Source organism: Ciconia boyciana, chromosome 2, assembly GCF_034638445.1.
Source record: "Ciconia boyciana chromosome 2, ASM3463844v1, whole genome shotgun sequence".
Taxonomy (NCBI): Eukaryota; Metazoa; Chordata; class Aves; order Ciconiiformes; family Ciconiidae; genus Ciconia; species Ciconia boyciana.
The window spans coordinates 128083498-128097153 of NC_132935.1; the positions used below are offsets into that span (position 1 = coordinate 128083498).

The 13656-nt window shown below is 36.8% G+C and overlaps 1 protein-coding gene across 1 annotated transcript in view; it reads right to left on the minus strand.

Annotated features, from left to right (window-relative positions):
* The window catches only part of KCNH8 (potassium voltage-gated channel subfamily H member 8), a 200208-nt gene that overhangs the window by 139237 nt on the left and 47315 nt on the right, over nucleotides 1-13656 (minus strand). The gene's annotated exons all lie outside the window — the stretch shown is intronic.

A 13656-nucleotide genomic window follows, 5' to 3' on the forward strand; every position in this document is an offset into this window, starting at 1 on the left:
CTAAACTAGTAGACTAAGGGAAATATTTAAATAATTTATTGAAAAAATTCCTTGGAACATTTAAGGATCGAGCAACCTAATTTTATGCAATGATCATCTGTGTTTCACCAAATTCTTCAGTAATAGTTATTAAGTGATAATTAACATTTAACTATTACACAAAGCAAAATTTTTCTTCAAACATATCTTAAAATATTCTGGTTCAAAGTTTATTTACTTCTGTAATTCATTTTCATAGCTCGGAATCTTTAATATCACTTGTTATTCCTAGTGCATATAAAGCACCATAAAATATTTCAAAAAAACCCAAGAATTGAGGGTGAAATTTATATCATTCAGGCTTCAGTGTGACACAAATAACAAACCCAGCATTTAATTCGATGATCTTCAGTGATAGCTAGTTAGATCTTAAAATCCAGAGTAGGAAGAATGACATTTTATTTAGAATAATTTATTAGAAATCTATGGACTGGAAGACAGCACTTTTGCTTATCTTTGAACTTACAGTAGGAAAATTGCAATGAGTGATACAAACCTATTGGTCTGTATATTTTGGTATATGTTCATATGTAGATTGCTACACTTCCACAATAATATAGAAGACATTGAATTCCATATTGTTCGTTCAACACATCAGCATGAATATTGAGTTATTTTATTCAGATTGGTTGGACTTGATGATCAGGAGACAGCACTAGATTACTGATAGGATTACATTTTTTTTTTTTAGACAAGAAAGTACATCCAAGCTAAATTCAAGACCTATTGAGAACGATGCAACCTTGAGTCTTTTGGATTGTTTAGGAGTACAGGGCATGTGCAACAATAGAGTAAAACTGCTGCAAATCTGCATACAACCTGGAAGAACAGATTTTGACAAAACCATGAGTAGCACTCTTCAGGTCAGAAATTGCTAAGTGCTGTAAGTCTGTGCAAAATAAATAAAAATACTGAAATGGTGCATTTGTATATTAGCTTTGGATAAAAATACTTGGCTGTATGTTCGAGCCTGTGTGTGTGATGTGTAACAGATGATTCAAAAGTGTTTCTGTTAAAGATGGGACAAGAAGCCTAGACACAAAAAAAATCCAACAACATTCACTAAGTTTTCCTTTAGCAGCAAGTCAGCAGAGATGGATGAATATGACAGAGGTTTTCCACAATTATTCAGCACAATTTAAAAGCAGATTTATTTTAACTCTGCTTCTCTTTGTTTATATTCATTTTCTATGAAGATCAAATGACTTTTTCCACATGAAAGCTCGAAGGAAGAATATTAGGAGCTTGCATGCCTGCATTTGTTTTGGAAGCAGGACATATTGGAGTGGATAGGACATTGATCAACAGAAGACTTGCATGGTTCCCAGAAACTTCTGCCAGACACATAGCGTAGACTCAGAGACAAGTAAACAAGCTGAACTAGAACGCTAGTTCTACACCTAACTACACCCACACTAACTACACCTTCAATCACAGGCTTACACAACATTGCCCTGTTTCAATGACCTGATACCCAAAAATTATAACCTAAGAAACAGAACAAATTTATATCACATGCCATCTGATACAGAGAGACAGGTTCATTAAACATCCCATGACAGAGTTTTAGAATTGAGATAATTAAAGGCAAAGGCTATTATGCAATTCTCTGCTTCATAATTAATGCACACAATTTATCTGACTGTTTGTAATGAGACCATGTTACAATTAAACTCAGCACTCCCTTGATAAATCTTACTGTCATCTTATTTAGTGAAAAATGACAAAAGGGGTTTTGCTTTAATACAGTAGCTATGTCTGCTATAAATCTCATCATTGTGCTTCCCCAGTTCTTGTAACGGTTCCTTTCAATCAAAGTCCAGATGGTTTCTGCAAGTCTTCGTCTTTATCAGTGAAGAGAACATCTATCTGACTTGTGCAACTGAGCAGAGCCAACCACCATTCTAATTTTAAATATTAAATTATTTATGAATTTAAAAAGAAGAAAAAGAAAACGCAAAAGAAAAAAAATCCCTAGCAATCGAAGAAGCTGCATTAATTAAGCAGGTGACTCACATAGTTACTCTGTCGAATGCAGAACAGTCCATAATTCTTCTGGATGAAAGGATTTACTACATTTAGGTTTGACTCCACAGTTCCTACATGGGCAACTTAACAAGAGAAGTCTCATTCCAGGTTCACGCAAATTACTGTTACAGAGAACATGACCACATTAACAGTTAAGATTACCTAACTGAATGATTAAAATAGCATATGAAAACATTTAGCTTTATGTCAGCACATTTAGATGCAAGTGAGTTTAATTAGAGTTTAAGCTCATTTACCAACTACTATTCTTTGAATCTGATTGAGACCAAAATTATTTTATAATGCATATACTTCCAACTATTAGAGTTCCTCTTGAAAATGTCAGTACAGTTAACTGGCTCGCTAATGTGAGGTTAAGATTTACCCAGATCTAGGTGAGTCAGAAAGAAAGAAATTTGATTATACTGGTACCTCTTCCCACTCTTCACTAAAAAATATTGTATATTCCAGTGAATTTACAATAGTACAGTAAAGGTAGAACTATTGCATAATAAACTACAAGTATGGACTGATGAACAAAGGACGCATCACTGTAAGCTGTATGATTGATGTAATTAGCCAAGTCATTTCAAATAAAGGCTGACATTACAAGGAAATGTATTCATAAAATTGGGTAACAGTTACAAATTCAGAGTACAAAACAATACTTGAAGTACTTAGCTCTCTGGACTGGGCTCAAGGGTGAGCTGCCGTAGCTCCCACTTAACATGCATTGCCAAAATGAATTCCCATTATGTAGAAAAGTTCTGAATTCAGCTGCTAAGAAATCAACCTTGCACTTTGCATTTACAATAATATTTAGCCTGACAGTGAAAATGCTTTACTGTATACAATAGTTATAGCTACAAAAAGAGTTAATCTGTAATGCGGTTCAGTGTAGAGACATCCAAGAAAAACTTGGGCATCTGGATGCTAAATTATCTCCTAGTCTTATTGATAAACACAAATCATAAGCCATTTAAGAGACTCAGTGTTTAACGATCTCGAACCCAGCCTTCAGTGCCATTAGTGCATCAGGTCAATACTAGAATAATGACTGCAGCTTTCTTCATGACCAATCAAAGTACCTATTCCTAGAACAAAGCAGACCAAAAAGCCAGACAGTATCAGCAGGAAATAAAATAAAAAATAAAAGAAAAAATAACCCTCATGGTGAAATGGGCTCCTGAGATTGGGGAGGGTGGGGGGGGGGAGTAGGAAAAAAAAAATTTGCTTCTCCATTAGAAATCTCTAATCTCTGTATAAATTCCTATTCCTTTTCTAATCCCAATCTCATTTGCATCTACCTGAACTCCAACATATAAGGATCAAAAAAGGACTTTGTTCAAATAGTAGCAACACTGTTACTGCTCATTTGTTATCACAGAGCACCTTTCAAATAAACAATCAGTGCAATTGTAATGGGTAAACTATAAAGGAAAACTACTAAAGTAAAGGAGAGGAACTTTTAGCAGAGATGGCTTTGAAGTTCTTCAAAATTAAACTCCACTAGCAGAAGCAGACATCTACATCTTTTCCTCAGAAGGAAATATTAACTAGTCTAAGATATGACTCTTTACCCTTTTTTTTTTATATTTACCCAGCACTACAAATTCACATTACACACATATTATGTGCAATAACAATTTAAATCCAATAGATGAAGTTGAATCAAGGTTGCAATGAAATATTTCTTTTCCCACACTTGTGTTGATTTTGACAAAATTTAATTTTTCAGTAAAATACTATTACGTTCTATTTGACCAGCTTTATGTTATTGGTTGTGCAGTGACTGCCAGCACACAGTGTTGACGTAACTAAACCAGCTATATTGCAGTTGTCAAATATTTACATTCTAGCGTGCAGTTTTATGTGCATTGAAATGCTGCAAGTGAAACAGTACTTGCTGATGGAAAAGACAGACAAAAGAAGACATTAGCAGTGAAGAGACACTGCAACTCATGAGTCGCCAGCATATTGTAACAACGCACGGTGTCATCCAGAACTTTCTCAATGGGAATTGAAGGTGCTTGTTTACCTGGCAGAACAGAACCCTCTATCCCTGACAAAGGAGTTCAGCTGCTGTTCGGTGCTTTCTGTGGTTGCCCACTGGAGAGCAAACTGCACAGAGTCCTGCCTCTAAAGGAAGAATGTTTTGCAATTTCTCCAGTAAAATACATGGAAATTTTAAGTTCATCCACCAGGCAGAAGGGCTGTTTGTGTAACCCAGCTATATTTAATTTGCTGTTTTTTTCAGACTGTTCTGTTGATTTAGAATTCACCTGGAATGGTAGAGATGGAATTGCTGTAAGTCAAATTAACACATTGAGCTCTCATATGCTTAAATCATATAGCCTAATGATTTAAGAGCCTGAGATCATGACTTGGTTTCACGTGATCAACTGAGAGAAAGGTTTGCAGATGAACAGAAACATTTTCAAAGGCAAGAACCAAACAAACATCCTTGTCACATTTACCAATGTGATCCTATCCATACCTTCCTTTATCACTTGTCTGAAATAGGAATTAAATAAGGAGTTGAAAGCTGGTTTGTTTACAGCTGTTTTAAGCACTATGTCACCTACTCATGATTGGTGTTCGGTTTACAGACATACCAGATTTTCACCATTGCATAATATTTTGTGGTTTTAGTGTCCTACCCATACCTTTACTAAATATTATGCCTGATGAACCTGTTTATAATACTACTGCAGTGGATAGCACTTCGGATATTTGTCCTCAATGTATGTACTGCCACTGATGTTGCAATATATCTGAGCAGCCAGATGTTACGGATGCTGCTAACAGAGCTAGTGGAAGAATACAGGAAATACCTTAACGAGCTGTTATTCCTGCACACCTGAGGGGAAGAACTTAAGCTAGACATTTTGAACCCAGTGTGAAATGTCTTTAAAAGATTGTCTCCCTGCCTCTTTGAAATCTAACGTTCCTTTCTTCTTATGAGACTATGTTGATTATGGAGTGGTAGCTCAGGGGCTTGAAAAATATCCTGATGCCAATTATACTGGAAATAAGGAACTGGATTTCTTTACAATGTGATGATTTGGGGTTAAAGAACTATTTACCTGCTATTAAGAAACTTTCATCTTATCACTTGAAATGAGTAGATTCTGTGGAAATTTGTTCCCCCTTTGGAAGTGACCATGGAAAAAACCTCTGTGGTACAGCAGATTCTGTATACAAAAGAAAGTTAACCTCTGTGGTACAGCAGATTCTGTATACAAAAGAAAATTATCAGTAAGCATATAAAGAAAATATTTTCAATGCAGAAATATAAAGGGATCTGAGTGCAAAGAAAGTGGAAAAGCTTCGTGGTCCTTCCCCTTGCTTCTACCATACAAGGCCAGTTGAAGCTATTTACTATCCACATGCTGAGCACAGGGAAATTTCAGCCACTATTCATGGAAAGAATGAAGGAGAACAAATGACACTTGCAGCCCTGGAAGTGGCCATGGAAGAAGCCGAGAACAGGCTGTGCCCTCTGGATGCTAGAGACTCCAGTGAGGCAGGAGTCATAAACGTACTAATTCTCCTCTGGCGACAGTGGGGCATCTCATGCCACTGTTCCTCACCTGGACAAAATGATCTATCCTCAAAACAGACACAGACCCAGGTCTGGTTTTAATGTGAAGGCAAAAGGGACAGTAGTCATCCTTCCTCAGCACCATTTGCCTAGTGCAGCACTTGCACTCCACAGAGGGTGATGCAGCACCCTCAGCTTTTCACCCATCACTATCACAGATGCATCTGGTCCTGCACATAGTAACAGCACACAGCTTTTGCATACGATTTTCATTTCCACATGTGAGATACCCAAATAACAATACCCATACCTTTCTCATGTCAAAAGCACTGGCTGTTCAAATATCACATGTTACTATTATATTCTCTGAATAAGAAACATTCATTTCATGCAAGTGCTATGCTACCCTGAAGCTGCTAGTCAAAGTAGCTCAAAGCTGCTTTTCATGTATGCTAGCTCATACACATTGTTCCTGGGCTGTTTACTGTCACTTTAACAATCCTCTATGACCCCCATGACAATTTCATGCCAGCCTGTGGTGACTTCTACTGTATTTTTTTCTCTCTATAATTATTATACTGCAATATTAAGGTCCCAGGACTCTATGGCTAAAAGTAACTATTTTGAGCCTTTGCAGCTTATATGCTCCTCTCAGTCCCTGAAATGAAAGGGTAATCTTGAGTTAATTTTAATGGGGAGAAGAAGCAGACTCCCATGTGCCTATTCCAGTGAAATTAATTCTCTGTAAACTGCAATTTCTGCATGCAGTTTTCTCAGAGAAGCAACACTTATCTAAAATAATGCACTAATCTAAAATGATGCTGTGGAAAAGAAAGTCTGTTCAAAGAATGTTCTTCTGACAAATTGACAGAAATTATGCCAAAAATGGTTCAGAAAATGATGAACAGTCTCCAGGAAATGTCATTTTCAGAAAAGGTAGAGTTCTATACTGCACTATTTACTGTAACAAAGAATTACACTGTGTACCCCAAACTCACCCTTTCCGAATCAAAATAATTCTAAGAATCTCAATATAGGCATCATTGACATTGTATTCTTGAGCAAGATCTGTAAAAAACCCCATATTTTTGGGGTGGAAGAGGGTGAGAGGGAGGTTACATGTGAGAATGTAATTAAGTTATCATATTCAAAAGAAACCAAACCATCTTGTATTGGGTTTGCCAGCTGAGAATGACCTTGTGAAAAATCCAGAGGAAAAATGCCGAAAACTGTGGAAGGATGAGTGGTGTTGTTGAACAAACAAGCAGAATAACCTTAACGGAAAAGTAAAGTAGATGCCTGAAGCAGACATAGGCTATTATTTCTTATAATGAAGCTACTATGGACCTCCTGAATGATTGGTATAGCTTAGAGCAGGAGTACCTGAGCTTAGATCTACTGATTTATGTAAGATATCCAAATAATCAAGGAAGAAGCTGCTTGGGGAACCTGAAAGACTTGAGGTGGACATTGCCATAAGATGGTCTTCTGGAGAAAAATCCAGATTTTGGCTGAAGAAGTGGATATGGTCTGGGAAATTCAAAGCATCTGGAACTTCCTTGCGGTAAGGAATACAGATATAAATATGCAATAAAATTGTCAGGATTTTGATTACCTTAGAAGAAGAAGAAAATGATTCCGACTAAGTATGGTCTCAGTAAAAGAAAATTAGGCATAGGAAAAGTTTTCTATCAAAAAAATCCCTGAATTGAACCTCAAAGAACTTAGTGCAGATAAGAGAAGTAACACACTAAAATCATGAAGGGACTAAAGATACTTCGTTACTCAAAACCTAGGCCTTTTTGTGTCTGCTTGTTTTGTTTCATTTCTAGTTCTTTTTTAAAGGAAATAAGGAGGCTAAGTAGCACAGAAGAACCTTTGGCATTTCTATAGCAAATGTTATTTTTATTCTGCTGTGGAACAAAACCAATTTCCCTTCCTTCCCCCTTGCCCCCAAAACACTGCTGGAATAAAACAAAACTTACATCGGAAAGAGAACAATAGACCAGTGTTCGGTAATTAATGCAAGACCCAAACCTCCAACATCCCAGGAAAATGTTATCTATTAACTGTACTACAGTGAATCAGTGTCGTTAGGGAACCAAGTAACTTTTCTGAAAATTTTTTTGGTCAAAACATACAAATTACATCTCACATTTTGACTGAATTCCTCTTACTGGTCCAAAATAGTTTCACGTAAAAAAAAAATGTTGCCACTATACTTGCAAGACAATGTCAACACTACTTTTGTTCCACAGGAATGAAATATAAAGATGCTGCAATCAAATTCCAGTCTTGTTATGGGAGGTAGTTTGAAGTCTTGCCTTGTTTCTCTAAAGCCCAATTTAAAGAAATGGATGAAGAATGTCTTGACCAACTGGCAGCAGATGCTTGCATCTGGTTGCAAAATTTCCATTCAAGAGAGAATAATCTCATTCATTTGGAGAGTTTTGAAATAATTTGTAGAAAGCCAGGTATTTACACCATGGGTTGGTCCTCTATCTCATCAAGTAGAAGTGGCACTGAGCAAACATAGAGAAAAATACTAAAAATAGACAAACAAAAAAAGTTTTTTTAGCACAAACTGTGCAAGGTTCTACAAATTACACTTACTGAAAACACCAAAAGTAGAAGAAAGCTATAAATTATGACATGATTATACTGCCACGTTTCCTATGCGACCTGATGCTATAATTTTGGAAATCCATTCCTGTTCTAGATACTGCTTTGAATGTAAAAAATAATTCAGAGAGACTGTAAGTGAGTTGGAGAATTTAACCACCAGCATTGTATGCCCCAGCAGAAGTGCCTTTGTCCATTTCATAACCTTTTTCAATTCAGGGGCCCACAATACCAAGGCAGTGTAAACCTCTCCTTCAGCCTACTGAACCTCAGTATCAGGGTCAGGAGCCTCATCTCCACAGGAACAGTGGGAAGTGACTTCTTCCAAGGGGTTACTCAGAATAAGGACCTATATTTATCATATGGGGACCATATGGGGACTAAACGCCCTCATGTCTAAGCTAGACTGAACATTCTCTTAAAGCACAGAAACTGAGTAATATCAGTAAGCAAGCCATGAAAGAATTCAGAAGAACCCTTCTGTACTATGTATACGCAGGTAAGCTCTAAATACTGACTAAATGAACCTGACCTTGCCCATGTCTTTCCTTCTTGCAAATAAAGGGCAAAGAACTTCTGTAGGTGAGATACTGTAGAACTAATTCCTTAACTGGAAATTATTCTAAGGAAAGAGAAAAAAGGCACAGCTTTTCATTGCTGTTTTTGTTGGGTTTCTTTTTATTCTAACAAAACAAGGTACATGAGGTAGGAATCTGACCTCGAGGATTATACTGTGGCGTAGGAAAATCACTCCGTTTCAGACCTCTCCGTATGTGTAAATATGAGTAAAAAGGGTCATTTCACATATTCTGCACAACAGCATAAATTAACTTTCTTAAGTTACAACAGCAATAATGATAACTGAAAGATTTGGGTGAAAACTTCACAAAATCTACAGTTTCTGGTTAAAATGACAAACAAAAAGCGTGAAACCTGGCCTGTTAAAACAAATACTCTCACACAAGCAGAGAAAACATACAGTATAGTGGATTTATATTGGAAATAGTAACAAATGTGCAGTGCCTTAGGTACTGTAGTGCCTTAGTCTTAGTAATGCTATGTGACTGCTACTTGCAGCCCCGTAACCTTTACCTGCACTGTTGAGGCAGTGTTTTCAGAGCCTCTGTAGTATTATTTTTCCTTTATTCTTATGCTTTTGTTCTTATGTTGTTGTTCTCACAGCCTTGCACCTGCAAGCCCAAATAGGGCTGGGTTCTCGCAGGAAGCACCTATCACTGGTCTAAGACTGACCCTTTCCTTCCCCTTGTGTCCTTATCTCACTTCATAGATTTTAGTTTATTAAAAAGAGAACCAAAACACTGTGCACAACCAAGTAGATAATAGTAATTTAAATATTCAATAAATATTAACCCATAATAGGTGTACACACAAGCTTAACAAGCAATAAATACACATCACTGCCAGCTAATTCACGCATCCCAATCAGCACTAATGCTATCATTTAGTGGGAACAACTGGGGCTGGGGGGGGAGGGGGGGTGGGTTAGAGGAGGTCCTGATAAAAGTGTACAGCACTAGGGGAAAACAAGGTGAAAAATCATGTCAATGTATGCCATCAGCTGTGGGCTCCACTGCAAAACTTCTGTCCATGTAAGCCTGTCTCAACATATTTTGTGCAACACAAACTTCCTGCTCATTCCTTACTCTCAGCCTCTGCTCTTGCCTATGCAGACTTTCCCAGTCCCTCATGCTTTTTGTGTCACCTAGCCGACCTCATCAACTAACCCAGTAAAGAAGTACTCTCTTTCTTTTTTTTTTTTTTTTTTTTTTTTTAATATCTTGGTTTAAAGCCCTGCTGGATTAGCAGGCTGAATCCTGTAGTCAGATGAGAGCAGAACTTCAGTGCAAGGGACAGGGGAAGAGCAGCATGGAGGAGGAGGCATGAGATCTCTCCCTTTAGAGGTCAGCAGGTGGTAGGGCAGCTTGGCTAATTCTGTGTATGGTAACAAATGTAACCCACTTCAGGTCAAAGCAGCCTGTGGTAGGGAGCAATTTAGGGAGCAGCTCAGGGACACTGTATTCCAGAAAAGGGGCTTCTTTTAACAAACATGTCAGAACCCGAATGCTGCTGCACTGTTTTCTATATTAATATAGACTCCTGTGTGGGAGTCACGTCAGTGGAAAACTGAGCAGCCACAGCAGGAGCCAAAAAGAAAATATGTTTCAGGGAAAAATGAAGTCTCTCATCAAGGCAATCATCCAAGCACTAAATAACAAGCCAGCATCTGACACAGTAATAAATTAGGATTCATTCAGAAGAGGGATAAAAGTCTCCCAGCCCTTTTAGAACACTTCCAAGGCTTTACTTTTTTTATATTTCTCTTTCATAAGACTTTCAAATAGTTTTTAGCCTCAGCTTAGATGGAAAGACCCTTCAAAGGACTGCCCAAGAACTTATCTTGCTTCAGGAAAAGTTGATCAGCCTTCTGTCTCTCAGGAAAGACAGATAGTCCATTGCCTTAACTTTCCATTCTCTTAACAAAACCTTGAATACTAAAGTAAGCAAGACTCACTTCTTTTCACTCCAGGAGGCAGAAGAAATGGAGAGACAGAACTCTGAAACTTGGTTCCGTTTCCCTTTTTAATTGCTGTTTATTTCATTCCTCACTAGCTGGTGGTGCTGGCATACTTCTGTCAGTATTATTAACTACTTGCACTTTGTTAGACTCTTACGTTCTAGGACATTTTATGAGCATATATCAAAAAAAAAAAAAAAGCTCTAAACTGCCTAAATCATGAACTAAAATGTAACTTAAGAGACAATAAAGAGGTGGAAAGAGGGGAAAAAAAAAAGAAAAAAAAGAGGAATTCAGGAAAGACAGTTGCGATCAATATAATTAGCTTGCCATTTCTAGAGGATGCTGTGGGATACAGCTGTCTGCACAGGTCAGATCATTAACCTCTTTGCTTTGCTTCCTCACTCTACTTCATTAAAGAAACACCAAAGGGAAAATTACATAAACAGTGTTTTGTAGATATTATTGAAATATTTTTAGTATCAATACCATTATAAGAGGTAATTTTTTTCAAGAATATCTTGAAGTTTATTTTTCAATATCTAGAAATGTTCAGTTGATTATAATCCTTTAAAGTTAATTGGAATACTATCATAAGACTAAATTTTGGGGTTTGCAAACTTGTCCAAGAGCAGCGATTCCATGTCTTTCTAACCCACCAACTAATCCACTATATGTCAAAGGGCTCTTCAGAAGCAGGAAATATATTAGTTATTTCTCTGGAAGTACTACTAATTAGCTTTTAATTAACACTTAAATTTGCTTTTTAAAAATACCTTGTTCATATGACCTCTGCTTCAGAAGGGCATGTCTTCAAAAAAATTAGTCAAATAATAAAACATGCATGAAATGCAACAGTTTAAACTGATATATCAAAATTTCAAATAAAAGTATTTTTATGGCTTTCTAAAAAAAGAAACCAAAAGTAATAATGATAAGTTATTTCTTTTTACCATTTCATATGACATAGTAATGAAAATGTAAAACAGCACACAGTGAAAAAATCAATTAAGAATAGAAATAAAGAAAACTATTTCCCAAAGCTTTTGTTCTTCTCGGGATATAGCCTCAATAATGGCTTAACCAACATTTTTGCAGCATGCAAGAAAAGTAAATATGCTTGGTGCTCTGGAAAGTAATACACTGGTGATATTTCAGGAAAGGATTTTCAATTTGGCTTTTTTTTTTGCCCACAGTTTTCATAAATGAGTAGATTGGTAAAGTATGAATGGCATTTAGAGGACCAAAATACCATAGGCCCTACATTTCCTTCTTCAGAGGTGCTCTTGGCAATTTATTTCAGTTAGAGAGGTCATCCTGGTCCTCTGCTTTAAACAACTGAGAAGCTTATTTCTCATCCATTTACCCACCTGTTGTGGCCTCCACTGCCATTGTAGTCCCCAGAACTATCACTATTTCTTTGGGCAGTCTGAATCCCCAGGAAAGGGGCTTTGTATTGATTTTTACTGTAGATGTCTCTAACTAGATTTAGGAAATAGGAAGTAATTAGAGTGGAATAGAAAAAGCATTTGCCTCAAACTTGAATTAAGCAAGGATCTGAGATTCACATATTCTTGATCTTCAGTCTACTGTACTAAAAGGTTATAAGACACAAATGTTAGCCACATCGACCCCTGCCTTCTCAGCATTTAACAACTAATCTTCTTCCTGAGCAATTTTCTCTTCCATTTAGGCTTTCCTAGAAAAGAATGAGTAGCCTTTTTAGGAGTTTAGTCTCCTTGATCTTATCCCAGTCTTCAAGAGATATCACAAAAGCATAATCTGCTATCAGCTATATGCCCACAGAAGAAAACTGAATAACCTAGCAATCATCTGTACAAATTTCAGCTTCCACAAGAGGTGAAGGAAACTATACAGGATACGTTTAGTATCTTATTTTGTAAAGAGAGGCAACCTTAAGGATTTCACTTACAAATATATTCCTATATCATGTCAGCATGTTTTCAATTAAAATCCAGCAACATTCACATTTTTCAATATATTTTGTACACAATAATTTGAATGTTTAACTTCTGTTAATTAGCTGTTGCTCCATTTCTTACTAACATGCCAGACATTTTCAGGCACTGCTTTTAGTTATGCTGTTTCACACTTGAAGAAGTAGGAGCTGACGTTAATTGAGCCAGTCCTATTCAGCTGGTAAAACTAATGACTATGTCTTACTTCTCTTTCTGTAACTGAAACCAAATTAGAAGAGGTAAATGACTCATTTTTTTTAATTTCCAAACCCATGATTTGTTTCTAAAAAAAAATCTCAACACCCCCCCCCCCCATTATCTGGCAAAACACTTATGTTGTTATATGGGCACATACATGAGATTTGTATTGATCATGACAAGATATTTCTGCAACTGAGATGTTTCATTTCTTAAAGGATTTTCTCTGTGCAAAATGACAAGAAAACAGAGAACACATTCATAACAAGATTAATATGCAATCTATAAAACATCTCAAGAATATTATAATTCACAAGAAGCCTGTTTCTCAGCCGTGAGACAGATGTGTCCCATTGATGTCCCGCTGCGTTCAGCGCCCCATCTCTCAGAATGCAGAATTACTGATGGTTAACTGACACCGTTATCAATGTACCACCTGGTGCTTTCACCCAAACAACATCCAGGCCAGCTTTGTTTTGAAAGCAAGATGAGGTGCATGCATGCTTGCAGCTTTGTATTTGCATTTTCTATATTTGATATCAAACTTTAGGAATATTTACAAGGAAAAAAAAAATCCCAAGTAGGCCTTTCACGAAGGAGTTTTAGCAAGTCTACTATAGAAGCTCCTTAACTATTAGCTGTGAGAGAACTAAAATTTGGGGGCTTTTAATGGAATTTGCAGCTCCTACACACTGACTTCTTAACTGCAG